A 15000-nucleotide genomic window follows, 5' to 3' on the forward strand; every position below is an offset into this window, starting at 1 on the left:
GCCGTACTTGCGCGGCACTTCCCACGTCCACCGAAGTCGGTGCCAAGGACCACTTTCGGCGCCGGAGCCGCGTACGAGCCTACTCGAGGCGGAAGAACGAAGCCAGCAAGGGCCTGGCCGCAAGTGCGTTCAATTGTCGGGACGTCCAAGTCCCTCGTTCTTCCGTGCTTCCTCTTTCGGCAAGTCGTTGCGGCACCTTCCCAAAGCGCGCAGACCCGCTAATCGCGACGAGCGCGACGTGGCCGTGCCGCCTTTCCCTCGGCAGCAAGCAAAACGCCTGGCAACGTCGACGCTCCCCTAACCGCGATCTCGCACCGTGTTTCGTGTGGCGAATTCAAAAGCCGGCCGGCGCTGCTGCAACCATTACGGTCGGTACGCATACGCCGCGGAGGGCGGGACGGTCATCGGAGCGTGCGGTTCCTCCATCGAGTACTGCGCACCTCGGCCGTCGCATCGCCGTGCCATGACCGGCCGCGCGTCAACGCGAACCGGTGCCAGCGAGATCCCTCGCCTGCAAGAACCGACCGGCAGCCTCCGTCACCCGAGGACGCGGAGGCGCTTGCCGCGGACGGCGGGACGGTATGCACTGGTGCACAGCGGACCCGTCACATCGCCAGTTCCTTGACCGACTGCCGACGCTTGTGCCGTTCCTCTCGTACTTGGCAGTCGCCGCGCGATTGTCGGGTCTCGTTCTTGCACGCTCGAACGGTCGGGAGGGCACTCGGCTGGCGTTTCGGGAACGCGCAGCCTCGCCTTCTACCGACGTAACCACGACTCGCCGTTCGCGCTCCGCCGCTCCTGTTTACAGTACTAGGCGGTCCCGCAGCGGTCGGGTCGCGCATTTCGAGCGCTTCGAGCCACGGTGCAGTGGCGGGTCGAAAGCCGACCTATGAGTGCGTTGCGCCGTTTGTACCCGCGTCCGCCACCTGGCCGACCGTCCAAGGTCGCGGTGTTGGCGTCCGCTGGGCGCAACAATTTGTCACGGGGTGCCGCTCCACATTCAGGCAGCCCCGTGGGGAAAAGCCGACCCCGCGTCCAAACGGGGTCAGCGGCAGAAAGTGTCGGGCGCAGACGCAGCTGAGGCGCTCACCCTTCACAATCCGTTAATGATCCTTCCGCAGGTTCACCTACGGAAACCTTGTTACGACTTTTACTTCCTCTAAATGATCAAGTTTGGTCATCTTTCCAACAGACCGGCGCAACCGAAAGGCCGCGCCGGACATCGGTCCGAAGACCTCACTAAATCATTCAATCGGTAGTAGCGACGGGCGGTGTGTACAAAGGGCAGGGACGTAATCAACGCGAGCTTATGACTCGCGCTTACTGGGAATTCCTCGTTCAAGGGGAACAATTGCAAGCCCCTATCCCAATCACGAAAGAAGTTCCACGGGTTACCCAGTCTTTTCAGACAGGGATAAAGACACGCTGCTTCCTTCAGTGTAGCGCGCGTGCGGCCCCGGACATCTAAGGGCATCACAGACCTGTTATTGCTCTGTTTCGTGCGGCTAGGAGCCGCTTGTCCCTCTAAGAAGGTTGTAAGGTGCTGGGAACCCCGCACCTATTTAATAGGCTAGAGTCTCGTTCGTTATCGGAATTAACCAGACAAATCGCTCCACCAACTAAGAACGGCCATGCACCACCATCCACCGAATCAAGAAAGAGCTCTCAATCTGTCAATCCTCCCAGTGTCCGGGCCGGGTAAGTTTTCCCGTGTTGAGTCAAATTAAGCCGCAGGCTCCACTCCTGGTGGTGCCCTTCCGTCAATTCCTTTAAGTTTCAGCTTTGCAACCATACTTCCCCCGGAACCCAAATACTTTGGTTTCCCGGAAGCTGCCCGCCGAGTCATTTGAGTAACTCAGGCGGATCGCTGGTTGGCATCGTTTATGGTCAGAACTAGGGCGGTATCTGATCGCCTTCGAACCTCTGACTTTCGTTCTTGATCAATGAAAACATTCTTGGCAAATGCTTTCGCAGTAGTTCGTCTTGCGACGGTCCAAGAATTTCACCTCTAGCGCCGCAATACGAATGCCCCCGTCCGTCCCTCTTAATCATTACCTCGTATTCCAAAAACCAACAGAACAGAAACGAGGTCTTGTTCTATTATTCCATGCAAGTTTATTCAGGCGACTCGCCTGCGTTGAGCACTCTAATTTTTTCAAAGTAAAAGCACCGGCCATCTCGAGGCACACAATGAAGTGCACCAAGAAAGAACCGGCATGATGTTCAGTCCGAGCCGTCGCATCGGGTAGATGCACTACTCGTCTGGAACTGAGATCCAACTACGAGCTTTTTAACCGCAGCAGCTTTAGTATACGCTATTGGAGCTGGAATTACCGCGGCTGCTGGCACCAGACTTGCCCTCCAATTGATCCTCGTTAAAGGATTTAGAGTGTACTCATTTCAATTACGGGGCCTCAAAAGAGTCCCGTATTGTTATTTTTCGTCACTACCTCCCCGTGCCGGGAGTGGGTAATTTGCGCGCCTGCTGCCTTCCTTGGATGTGGTAGCCGTTTCTCAGGCTCCCTCTCCGGAATCGAACCCTGATTCTCCGTTACCCGTAACAACCATGGTAAGCAAGTAACCTACCATCGAAAGTTGATAAGGCAGACACTTGAAAGAAACGTCGCCGGCTCGTGGCCATGCGATCAGCACAAAGTTATCCAGAGTCACCACACAATACGGGCCGAAACCCGATCGATCTTGGTCTAATAAAAGCACCCGTTACCCAAAGGGCTCCAGGCTCACTGCATGTATTAGCTCTAGAATTGCCACAGTTATCCAAGTAGGAAGAAACGATCTAAGGAACCATAACTGATTTAATGAGCCATTCGCGGTTTCGCCTTATTTCGGCATGTACTTAGACATGCATGGCTTAATCTTTGAGACAAGCATATGATTACTGGCAGGATCAACCAGGTAATCGTTCGACTGCGCGTCCGTCCTCGCCTTCGGCGGGCCGGACGCAGTCTGTGTGCGGCGGAGGCCACCTTCAGGCGCCCCAACACGCTTATTTTGCACTCCGAGATGACGGCGTTCGAGCTCGCTACGGCACAACCTTCCCGAAAGACGAGTGGGAGCCGTGCGGCAAGAAGCACGTTCATGCTCGCTCTTTTTCGTTGCATCGACTCGGTCGCGCCGTGCGGGTTGCCCAAGCCCGCTGCACTGTCGGTGGACCGGCCGGAACTAGCAACGGAGCCGAGACTGCAAAGCCGCCAGACGACGGGTCACGCCCGCGTCTTCGGCGCTTTCGCATCTGAATCGCCCGAGGACGACACGGAACACACCTCGATATCGTGGTAAAACGGCACCGTCCGACAACCAGCCCCTAACGCATCAAGCGGATGAGGCTGCAGACGACTGCCGTGGATTCCCCTGGAGCAGACCCGAGGACACGCTTGACGAGGCCGAAGCCCGCCGCATATCAGACACCCGGTCGCTTTCGCGTACGCCGCTCACGAGAACCCCCACATAATAGCAGCGATAAGTACCCAGACCTCCTTGGGCACTAATACGAGCGTACTCGAGAAAATTTCACCGCGGGTGTGCCCCGAAACGTGTGGCACGTTGAGCGTGCCACAAGTCTACGTCGCTCTCAAACCCGCCGAGGTCGTAGAATTTGCGACCCTACTCACGAAATTCCCACCGAGGATACGGCCGCAAACGTACCGCACCTTGGGTAGGCCACGAGTTTGTGCAACACTACGCTGACGGCACAGCACCGAGGTCGTGCGCGCACGCACGGGAAAATTCCGCCGCGGTTTCTGCCGAAAACGTGAGGCACCACGACTCTCCGCAAGTTCGCGTCGACTGCGAAAGACCGAAGTCGTGAACGACGTGTCCGCTACTCGCCGCCGACACGCTGGACACCAAACGTACAACGACTCGACGGCGTCGTAGAGGCCCACGACGCGGTTTTCCTTAACGACGTCTCGGCGTGGCACCGACAGGTTAGAACGGCCGACCAACGTTCCCTGTCCGCCGTTCGGCTCAGTCGAAGGGCTCGGCGACTTCGGCAACGCTGCGAAGCCGCACGGTGACGCACGCCATGTCCCCATTTTTTTTTTTTTTTCTTTCTGCGTCTGCCGGGGTGCCCCTATAATAGCAGCGATAAGCACCCAGACCGCCGTGGGTCGCTCGCCCCGGCTGACGTGGTTTTTCGTACTCCTGCGGCGGTCGCCGTCAAGCACGTCCAAATACGCTACTTTCGTGGGCGCATTCACGCTCTTTCGCTTCGCCGGAGTGCCAGCACTCACTCTGCCAAAAACGGCGAACATCCGAGCGGCGGTTCCCACTTTTGCGTCGGCGTCGCAAACCCCGCCCCGGCAGACGAGGTTTGCCGTACTCGTGCGACGGTGGCCGGCGGGCACGTCGAAAGACGCCGATATCGTGCGCGAATTGGCGCACCTTGGCTTCACCGGAGTGCCGCCACTGACTCCTCCAAAAACGGCGAAGATCCGAGCGGCGCTTCCCACTTTCGCATCGGCGTCCCGAACTCCGCCCCGGCTGACGCGGTTTACCGTACTCGTGCGACGGTCGCCGGCGAGCACGTGGAAAGACGCCGATATCGTGCCCGAATCGGCTCCGTTCGGCTTCGCCGGAGTGCCAGCACTGGCTCGGCGAAAGACGACGAACATCCGAGCGACGGTTCTCACTATTGCGTACGCGTCGCAAACCCCGCCCCGGCAGACGCACTTTGCCGTACTCGTGCGACGGTCGCCGGCGAGCACGTAGAAAGACGCCGATATCGTGCCGGAATCGGCCCCGTTTGGCTTCGCCGGAGTGCCAGCACTCACTCGGCCACAAACGGCGAACATCCGAGCGGCGGTTCCCACTTAGCCGTCGGCGTCCCGAACTCCGCCCCGGCAGACGCGGTTGCCGAGCTCGTGCGACTAGCGACCGCGAAGCCGTCTCGCGACGCCGCTTTCGTGCGCGGCTCCCACTGCGACCTGGGTCACCCGAGGTCGACGAGCAAGAAAGAATGTCGAAAAAAAATTTTTTTTTTTTTGCGTCTGCCGGGGTGCCCCTATAATAGCAGCGATAAGCACCCAGACCGCCATGGGTCGCTCGCCCCGGCTGACGTGGTTTTTCGTTTTCCTGCGGTGGTCGTCGTCAAGCACGTCCAAACACGCCACTTTCGTGGGCGCATTCGCGCTCTTTCGCTTCGCCGGAGTGCCAGCACTCACTCTGCCAAAAACGGCGAACATCCTAGTGGCGGTTCCCACTTTTGCGTCGGCGTCGCCAACCCCGCCCCGGCATACGCGGTTTGCCGTACTCGTGCGGCGGTGGCCGGCGGGCACGTCGAAAGACACCGATATCGTGCGCGAGTCGATGCTTCTTGGTCTCGCAGGAGGGCCGCCACTCACTCCTGCAAAAACGGCGAAGATCCGAGCGGCGCTTCCCACTTTTTCGTCGGCATCGCAAACCTCGCCCCGGCAGACGCGCTTTGCCGTACTCGTGCGACGGTCGCCGGCGAGCACGTCGAAATACGCCGATATCGTGCCCGAATCGGCCCCGTTTCGCTTCGCCGGAGTGCCAGCACTCACTCGGCCAAAAACGGCGAACATCCGAGCAGCGGTACCCACTTAGCCGTCGGCATCCCGAACTCCGCGCCGGCTGACGCGGTTGCCGAGCTCGTGCGACTAGCGACCGCGAACGCGTCTCGCGACGCCGCTTTCGTGCGCGGCTCCCATTGCGACCTGGGTTACCCGAGCTCGACCAGCAAAAAAGAAGGTCGAAAAAAAATTTTTTTTTTCTGCGTCTGCCGGGGTGCCCCTATAATAGCAGCGATAAGCACCCAGACCGCCGTGGGTCGCTCGCCCCGGCTGACGTGGTTTTTCGTACTCCTGCAGCGGTCGCCGTCAAGCACGTCCAAATACGCCACTTTCGTGGGCGCTTTCGCGCTCTTTCGCGTCGCCGGTGTGCCAGCACTCACTCTGCCAAAAACGGCGAACATCCTAGTGGCGGTTCCCACTTTTGCGTCGGCGTCGCCAACCCCGCCCCGGCATACGCGGTTTGCCGTACTCGTGCGGCGGTGGCCGGCGGGCACGTCGAAAGACACCGATATCGTGCGCGAGTCGATGCTTCTTGGTCTCGCAGGAGGGCCGCCACTCACTCCTGCAAAAACGGCGAAGATCCGAGCGGCGCTTCCCACTTTTTCGTCGGCATCGCAAACCTCGCCCCGGCAGACGCGCTTTGCCGTACTCGTGCGACGGTCGCCGGCGAGCACGTCGAAATACGCCGATATCGTGCCCGAATCGGCCCCGTTTCGCTTCGCCGGAGTGCCAGCACTCACTCGGCCAAAAACGGCGAACATCCGAGCAGCGGTACCCACTTAGCCGTCGGCATCCCGAACTCCGCGCCGGCTGACGCGGTTGCCGAGCTCGTGCGACTAGCGACCGCGAACGCGTCTCGCGACGCCGCTTTCGTGCGCGGCTCCCATTGCGACCTGGGTTACCCGAGCTCGACCAGCAAAAAAGAAGGTCGAAAAAAAATTTTTTTTTTCTGCGTCTGCCGGGGTGCCCCTATAATAGCAGCGATAAGCACCCAGACCGCCGTGGGTCGCTCGCCCCGGCTGACGTGGTTTTTCGTACTCCTGCAGCGGTCGCCGTCAAGCACGTCCAAATACGCCACTTTCGTGGGCGCTTTCGCGCTCTTTCGCGTCGCCGGTGTGCCAGCACTCACTCTGCCAAAAACGGCCAACATCCGAGCGGCGGTTCCCACTTTTGCGTCGGCGTCGTAAACCCCGCCCCGGCAGACGCGGTTTGCCCTACTCGTTCGACGGTCGCCGGCGAGCGCGTCGAAAGACGCCGATATCGTGCGCTAATTGGCGCTCCTTGGCTTCTCCGGAGTGCCGCCACTCACTCCTCCAAAAACGGCGAAGATCCGAGCGGCGTTCTCCACTTTCGCATCGGCGTCCCGAACTCCGCCCGGGCTGACGCGGTTTACCGTACTCGTGCGACGGTCGCCGCCGGGCACGTCGAAAGACGCCGATATCGTGCCGTAATCGGCCCCGTTTGGCTTCGCCCGAGTGCCAGCACTCACTCGGCCAAAAACGGCGAACATCCGAGCAGCGTTTCCCACTTTCGCATCGGCGTCCCGAAGCCCGCCCCGGCAGACGCGGTTTGCCCTACTCGAGCGACGGTCGCCGGCGATCACGTCGAAAGGCGCCGAATTCGTGCACGAATCGATGCTTCTTGGTCTCGCAGGAGGGCCGCCACTCACTCCTGCAAAAACGGCGAAGATCCGAGTTGCGCTTCCCACTTTTTCGTCGGCGTCCCGAACTACGCCCCGGCTGACGCGGTTTACCGTACTCGTGCGACGGTCGCCGGCGGGCACTTCAAAATACGCCGATTTCGTGGGCGCATTCACGCTGTTTCGCTTCCCCGGAGTGCCAACACTCACTCTGCCGAAAGCGGCGATCATCCGAGCGGCGGTTCCCACTTTTGCGTCGGCTTCGCAAACGGCGCCCCGGCAGACGCGCTCGTGCGACGTACTCGTGCGACGGTCGCCGGCGAGCACGTCGAAAGACGCCGATATCGTGCTCGAATCGACCCCGTTTCGCTTCGCCGGAGTGCTGCCAGTCACGGCGCAGAAAACGGCGAACAAGTGTTTTTTTTTTTTTTTTCCTAGAATTTGTGTTATAGAAGGCACATTTGATATCGGACGATAATTTTCAACTTTATCACGCGCACCGATTTTCGTGTAGAGGTTTGCAAGTTTATGGGAATTTCTCCACTTGGAATAATGCGATTTAGTAGTACTACGAGAACTTCATGGATGTACTCAAGGGTACGGGGCAAGTCAGTTACGTCAACACCTGCAGATTTTTTACACTTCAAACTGAAAATTGTTGGTTGTGAGTCCTCGTGTGATATTAAAGGCCGATTCGCTAACACATAGAACAAAGAAAGAAAGGAAGAAAAAACGCCCGCGCTCGCTCAAGAAACCTGGGTTCGCAACAAGTGGCAACAACAAGCAACCGAGCGAGTGCGCCAAAACCCGTGGCGGCCGAACAAACGCGAAGTCCCAACCGCGTCAGCCGGGGCGGCACGGGACAGGAAAAATCACTTCAGCCGGGGCGGCGGGGCACCGAATAAACCTCGTCACCTCGTCGCAGGATAAAAGAGGAAACAAAAAGTCTAAACAGCGTCTGCTGGAGCGAATGCGTAATAAAACAACAACAACAACAAAAAAAAAACACCCGCGCTCAAGAAGTCTGCAATCCTCACAAAAGGCGACTGTGACCGAGCAGCGTCAGCCGGGGCCGTGCGGAAACGGAAAAACCGCGACTACCGGGGCGTCGAGGCACCGAAAAATCCACTTCAGCCGCGGCGAAAAAAAAAAACAAAAAGAAAGACGGAGGGGGGGGGGGAACCACGTCTGCCGGGGCGAAGGAAAAAAAAAACGCGTCTGCCGGGGCGAGCCCGGGTGCGGCACCACCGGGAAAACTGTGGCAAACAGACATGGCGATCGAGTGAGTGGGCCGCCAGCCAGGCTCAGCCAAAAAGTGCAAAGTCCGAACTGCGTCAGCCGGGGCGGCAAAAACCGCGTCAGCCGGGGCGGCGCAAAAAACCGCGTCTGCCGGGGCGGCACGAAACCGCGTCAGCCGGGGCGGGGCGAAAACTGCGTCAGCCGGGGCGAAAAGAAAAAAAAAACGCGTCTGCCGGGGCAAGCCCGGGTGCGGCACCACCGGGAAAACTGTGGCAAACAGACATGGCGATCGAGTGAGTGGGCCGCCAGCCAGGCACAGCCGAAAAGTGCAAAGTCCGAACCGTGTCAGCCGGGGCGACGCAAAAACCGCGTCAGCCGGGGCGGCGCGAAAACCGCGTCAGCCGGGGCGGCACGAAACCGCGTCAGCCGGGGCGGCGCGAAAACTGCGTCAGCCGGGGCGGCGCGAAAACCTCGTCAGCCGGGGCGAGCGAAAAGGGGGGGGGGGGGGGGAACCACGTCTGCCGGGGCGAAAGAAAAAAAAAACGCGTCTGCCGGGGCGAGCCCGGGTGCGGCACCACCGGGAAGACTGTGGCAAACAGACATGGCGATCGAGTGAGTGGGCCGCCAGCCAGGCTCAGCCCAAAAAGTGCCAAGTCCGAACTGCGTCAGCCGGGGCGGCAAAAACCGCGTCAGCCGGGGCGGCGCGAAAACCGCGTCTGCCGGGGCGGCGCGAAAACTGCGTCAGCCGGGGCGAGCCCGGGTGCGGCACCACCGGGAAAACTGTGGCTAACAGACATGGCGATCGAGTGAGTGGGCCACCAGCCAGGCTCAGCCAAAAAGTGCCAAGTCCGAACTGCGTCAGCCGGGGCGGCAAAAACCGCGTCAGCCGGGGCGGCGCAAAAAAACCGCGTCTGCCGGGGCGGCACGAAACCGCGTCAGCCGGGGCGGCGCGAAAACTGCGTCAGCCGGGGCGAAAGAAAAAAAAAACGCGTCTGCCGGGGCGAGCCCGGGTGCGGCACCACCGGGAAAACTGTGGCAAACAGACATGGCGATCGAGTGAGTGGGCCGCCAGCCAGGCACAGCCGAAAAGTGCTAAGTCCGAACTGCGTCTGCCGGGGCGGCACGAAACCGCGTCAGCCGGGGCGGCGCGAAAACCGCGTCTGCCGGGGCGGCACGAAACCGCGTCAGCCGGGGCGGCGCGAAAACTGCGTCAGCCGGGGCGAGCCCGGGTGCGGCACCACCGGGAAAACTGTGGCAAACAGACATGGCGATCGAGTGAGTGGGCCGCCAGCCAGGCACAGCCGAAAAGTGCTAAGTCCGAACTGCGTCTGCCGGGGCGGCACGAAACCGCGTCAGCCGGGGCGGCGCGAAAACCGCGTCTGCCGGGGCGGCACGAAACCGCGTCAGCCGGGGCGGCGCGAAAACTGCGTCAGCCGGGGCGAGCCCGGGAGCGGCACCACCGGGAAAACTGTGGCAAACAGACATGGCGATCGAGTGAGTGGGCCGCCAGCCAGGCACAGCCGAAAAGTGCTAAGTCCGAACTGCGTCAGCCGGGGCGGCAAAAACCGCGTCAGCCGGGGCGGCGCAAAAAACCGCGTCTGCCGGGGCGGCACGAAACCGCGTCAGCCGGGGCGGCGCGAAAACTGCGTCAGCCGGGGCGAAAGAAAAAAAAAAAACGCGTCTGCCGGGGCGAGCCCGGGTGCGGCACCACCGGGAAAACTGTGGCAAACAGACATGGCGATCGAGTGAGTGGGCCGCCAGCCAGGCACAGCCGAAAAGTGCTAAGTCCGAACTGCGTCTGCCGGGGCGGCACGAAACCGCGTCAGCCGGGGCGGCGCGAAAACCGCGTCTGCCGGGGCGGCACGAAACCGCGTCAGCCGGGGCGGCGCGAAAACTGCGTCAGCCGGGGCGAGCCCGGGTGCGGCACCACCGGGAAAACTGTGGCAAACAGACATGGCGATCGAGTGAGTGGGCCGCCAGCCAGGCACAGCCGAAAAGTGCTAAGTCCGAACTGCGTCTGCCGGGGCGGCACGAAACCGCGTCAGCCGGGGCGGCGCGAAAACCGCGTCTGCCGGGGCGGCACGAAACCGCGTCAGCCGGGGCGGCGCGAAAACTGCGTCAGCCGGGGCGAGCCCGGGTGCGGCACCACCGGGAAAACTGTGGCAAACAGACATGGCGATCGAGTGAGTGGGCCGCCAGCCAGGCACAGCCGAAAAGTGCAAAGTCCGAACCGTGTCAGCCGGGGCGACGCAAAAACCGCGTCAGCCGGGGCGGCGCGAAAACCGCGTCAGCCGGGGCGGCACGAAACCGCGTCAGCCGGGGCGGCGCGAAAACTGCGTCAGCCGGGGCGGCGCGAAAACCTCGTCAGCCGGGGCGAGCGAAAAGGGGGGGGGGGGAACCACGTCTGCCGGGGCGAAAGAAAAAAAAAACGCGTCTGCCGGGGCGAGCCCGGGTGCGGCACCACCGGGAAGACTGTGGCAAACAGACATGGCGATCGAGTGAGTGGGCCGCCAGCCAGGCTCAGCCCAAAAAGTGCCAAGTCCGAACTGCGTCAGCCGGGGCGGCAAAAACCGCGTCAGCCGGGGCGGCGCGAAAACCGCGTCTGCCGGGGCGGCGCGAAAACTGCGTCAGCCGGGGCGAGCCCGGGTGCGGCACCACCGGGAAAACTGTGGCTAACAGACATGGCGATCGAGTGAGTGGGCCACCAGCCAGGCTCAGCCAAAAAGTGCCAAGTCCGAACTGCGTCAGCCGGGGCGGCAAAAACCGCGTCAGCCGGGGCGGCGCAAAAAAACCGCGTCTGCCGGGGCGGCACGAAACCGCGTCAGCCGGGGCGGCGCGAAAACTGCGTCAGCCGGGGCGAAAGAAAAAAAAAAACGCGTCTGCCGGGGCGAGCCCGGGTGCGGCACCACCGGGAAAACTGTGGCAAACAGACATGGCGATCGAGTGAGTGGGCCGCCAGCCAGGCACAGCCGAAAAGTGCTAAGTCCGAACTGCGTCTGCCGGGGCGGCACGAAACCGCGTCAGCCGGGGCGGCGCGAAAACCGCGTCTGCCGGGGCGGCACGAAACCGCGTCAGCCGGGGCGGCGCGAAAACTGCGTCAGCCGGGGCGAGCCCGGGTGCGGCACCACCGGGAAAACTGTGGCAAACAGACATGGCGATCGAGTGAGTGGGCCGCCAGCCAGGCACAGCCGAAAAGTGCTAAGTCCGAACTGCGTCAGCCGGGGCGGCAAAAACCGCGTCAGCCGGGGCGGCGCAAAAAACCGCGTCTGCCGGGGCGGCACGAAACCGCGTCAGCCGGGGCGGCGCGAAAACTGCGTCAGCCGGGGCGAAAGAAAAAAAAAAAACGCGTCTGCCGGGGCGAGCCCGGGTGCGGCACCACCGGGAAAACTGTGGCAAACAGACATGGCGATCGAGTGAGTGGGCCGCCAGCCAGGCACAGCCGAAAAGTGCTAAGTCCGAACTGCGTCTGCCGGGGCGGCACGAAACCGCGTCAGCCGGGGCGGCGCGAAAACCGCGTCTGCCGGGGCGGCACGAAACCGCGTCAGCCGGGGCGGCGCGAAAACTGCGTCAGCCGGGGCGAGCCCGGGTGCGGCACCACCGGGAAAACTGTGGCAAACAGACATGGCGATCGAGTGAGTGGGCCGCCAGCCAGGCACAGCCGAAAAGTGCTAAGTCCGAACTGCGTCTGCCGGGGCGGCACGAAACCGCGTCAGCCGGGGCGGCGCGAAAACCGCGTCTGCCGGGGCGGCACGAAACCGCGTCAGCCGGGGCGGCGCGAAAACTGCGTCAGCCGGGGCGAGCCCGGGTGCGGCACCACCGGGAAAACTGTGGCAAACAGACATGGCGATCGAGTGAGTGGGCCGCCAGCCAGGCACAGCCGAAAAGTGCAAAGTCCGAACCGTGTCAGCCGGGGCGACGCAAAAACCGCGTCAGCCGGGGCGGCGCGAAAACCGCGTCAGCCGGGGCGGCACGAAACCGCGTCAGCCGGGGCGGCGCGAAAACTGCGTCAGCCGGGGCGGCGCGAAAACCTCGTCAGCCGGGGCGAGCGAAAAGGGGGGGGGGGGAACCACGTCTGCCGGGGCGAAAGAAAAAAAAACGCGTCTGCCGGGGCGAGCCCGGGTGCGGCACCACCGGGAAGACTGTGGCAAACAGACATGGCGATCGAGTGAGTGGGCCGCCAGCCAGGCTCAGCCCAAAAAGTGCCAAGTCCGAACTGCGTCAGCCGGGGCGGCAAAAACCGCGTCAGCCGGGGCGGCGCGAAAACCGCGTCTGCCGGGGCGGCGCGAAAACTGCGTCAGCCGGGGCGAGCCCGGGTGCGGCACCACCGGGAAAACTGTGGCTAACAGACATGGCGATCGAGTGAGTGGGCCACCAGCCAGGCTCAGCCAAAAAGTGCCAAGTCCGAACTGCGTCAGCCGGGGCGGCAAAAACCGCGTCAGCCGGGGCGGCGCAAAAAAACCGCGTCTGCCGGGGCGGCACGAAACCGCGTCAGCCGGGGCGGCGCGAAAACTGCGTCAGCCGGGGCGAAAGAAAAAAAAAACGCGTCTGCCGGGGCGAGCCCGGGTGCGGCACCACCGGGAAAACTGTGGCAAACAGACATGGCGATCGAGTGAGTGGGCCGCCAGCCAGGCACAGCCGAAAAGTGCTAAGTCCGAACTGCGTCTGCCGGGGCGGCACGAAACCGCGTCAGCCGGGGCGGCGCGAAAACCGCGTCTGCCGGGGCGGCACGAAACCGCGTCAGCCGGGGCGGCGCGAAAACTGCGTCAGCCGGGGCGAGCCCGGGTGCGGCACCACCGGGAAAACTGTGGCAAACAGACATGGCGATCGAGTGAGTGGGCCGCCAGCCAGGCACAGCCGAAAAGTGCTAAGTCCGAACTGCGTCTGCCGGGGCGGCACGAAACCGCGTCAGCCGGGGCGGCGCGAAAACTGCGTCAGCCGGGGCGAAAGAAAAAAAAAACGCGTCTGCCGGGGCGAGCCCGGGTGCGGCACCACCGGGAAAACTGTGGCAAACAGACATGGCGATCGAGTGAGTGGGCCGCCAGCCAGGCACAGCCGAAAAGTGCTAAGTCCGAACTGCGTCTGCCGGGGCGGCACGAAACCGCGTCAGCCGGGGCGGCGCGAAAACCGCGTCTGCCGGGGCGGCACGAAACCGCGTCAGCCGGGGCGGCGCGAAAACTGCGTCTGCCGGGGCGAGCCCGGGTGCGGCACCACCGGGAAGACTGTGGCAAACAGACATGGCGATCGAGTGAGTGGGCCGCCAGCCAGGCTCAGCCCAAAAAGTGCCAAGTCCGAACTGCGTCAGCCGGGGCGGCAAAAACCGCGTCAGCCGGGGCGGCGCGAAAACCGCGTCTGCCGGGGCGGCGCGAAAACTGCGTCAGCCGGGGCGAGCCCGGGTGCGGCACCACCGGGAAAACTGTGGCTAACAGACATGGCGATCGAGTGAGTGGGCCACCAGCCAGGCTCAGCCAAAAAGTGCCAAGTCCGAACTGCGTCAGCCGGGGCGGCAAAAACCGCGTCAGCCGGGGCGGCGCAAAAAAACCGCGTCTGCCGGGGCGGCACGAAACCGCGTCAGCCGGGGCGGCGCGAAAACTGCGTCAGCCGGGGCGAAAGAAAAAAAAAACGCGTCTGCCGGGGCGAGCCCGGGTGCGGCACCACCGGGAAAACTGTGGCAAACAGACATGGCGATCGAGTGAGTGGGCCGCCAGCCAGGCACAGCCGAAAAGTGCTAAGTCCGAACTGCGTCTGCCGGGGCGGCACGAAACCGCGTCAGCCGGGGCGGCGCGAAAACCGCGTCTGCCGGGGCGGCACGAAACCGCGTCAGCCGGGGCGGCGCGAAAACTGCGTCAGCCGGGGCGAGCCCGGGTGCGGCACCACCGGGAAAACTGTGGCAAACAGACATGGCGATCGAGTGAGTGGGCCGCCAGCCAGGCACAGCCGAAAAGTGCTAAGTCCGAACTGCGTCTGCCGGGGCGGCACGAAACCGCGTCAGCCGGGGCGGCGCGAAAACCGCGTCTGCCGGGGCGGCACGAAACCGCGTCAGCCGGGGCGGCGCGAAAACTGCGTCAGCCGGGGCGAGCCCGGGTGCGGCACCACCGGGAAAACTGTGGCAAACAGACATGGCGATCGAGTGAGTGGGCCGCCAGCCAGGCACAGCCGAAAAGTGCTAAGTCCGAACTGCGTCAGCCGGGGCGGCAAAAACCGCGTCAGCCGGGGCGGCGCAAAAAACCGCGTCTGCCGGGGCGGCACGAAACCGCGTCAGCCGGGGCGGCGCGAAAACTGCGTCAGCCGGGGCGAAAGAAAAAAAAAAAACGCGTCTGCCGGGGCGAGCCCGGGTGCGGCACCACCGGGAAAACTGTGGCAAACAGACATGGCGATCGAGTGAGTGGGCCGCCAGCCAGGCACAGCCGAAAAGTGCTAAGTCCGAACTGCGTCTGCCGGGGCGGCACGAAACCGCGTCAGCCGGGGCGGCGCGAAAACCGCGTCTGCCGGGGCGGCACGAAACCGCGTCAGCCGGGGCGGCGCGAAAACTGCGTCAGCCGGGGCGAGCCCGGGTGCGGCACCACCGGGAAA

General features: G+C 63.1%; 1 non-coding gene across 1 annotated transcript; it reads right to left on the reverse strand.

Annotated features, from left to right (window-relative positions):
• Positions 1-1104: 1104 nt before the first annotated feature.
• Positions 1105-2919, reverse strand: LOC142792880 (small subunit ribosomal RNA). Its single transcript, XR_012891272.1, has one exon. It is a non-coding gene; the product is annotated as a small subunit ribosomal RNA (ribosomal RNA).
• Positions 2920-15000: the final 12081 nt, after the last annotated feature.

This window comes from Rhipicephalus microplus, unplaced genomic scaffold, assembly GCF_043290135.1.
Source record: "Rhipicephalus microplus isolate Deutch F79 unplaced genomic scaffold, USDA_Rmic scaffold_257, whole genome shotgun sequence".
NCBI classification, from domain to species: domain Eukaryota; kingdom Metazoa; phylum Arthropoda; class Arachnida; order Ixodida; family Ixodidae; genus Rhipicephalus; species Rhipicephalus microplus.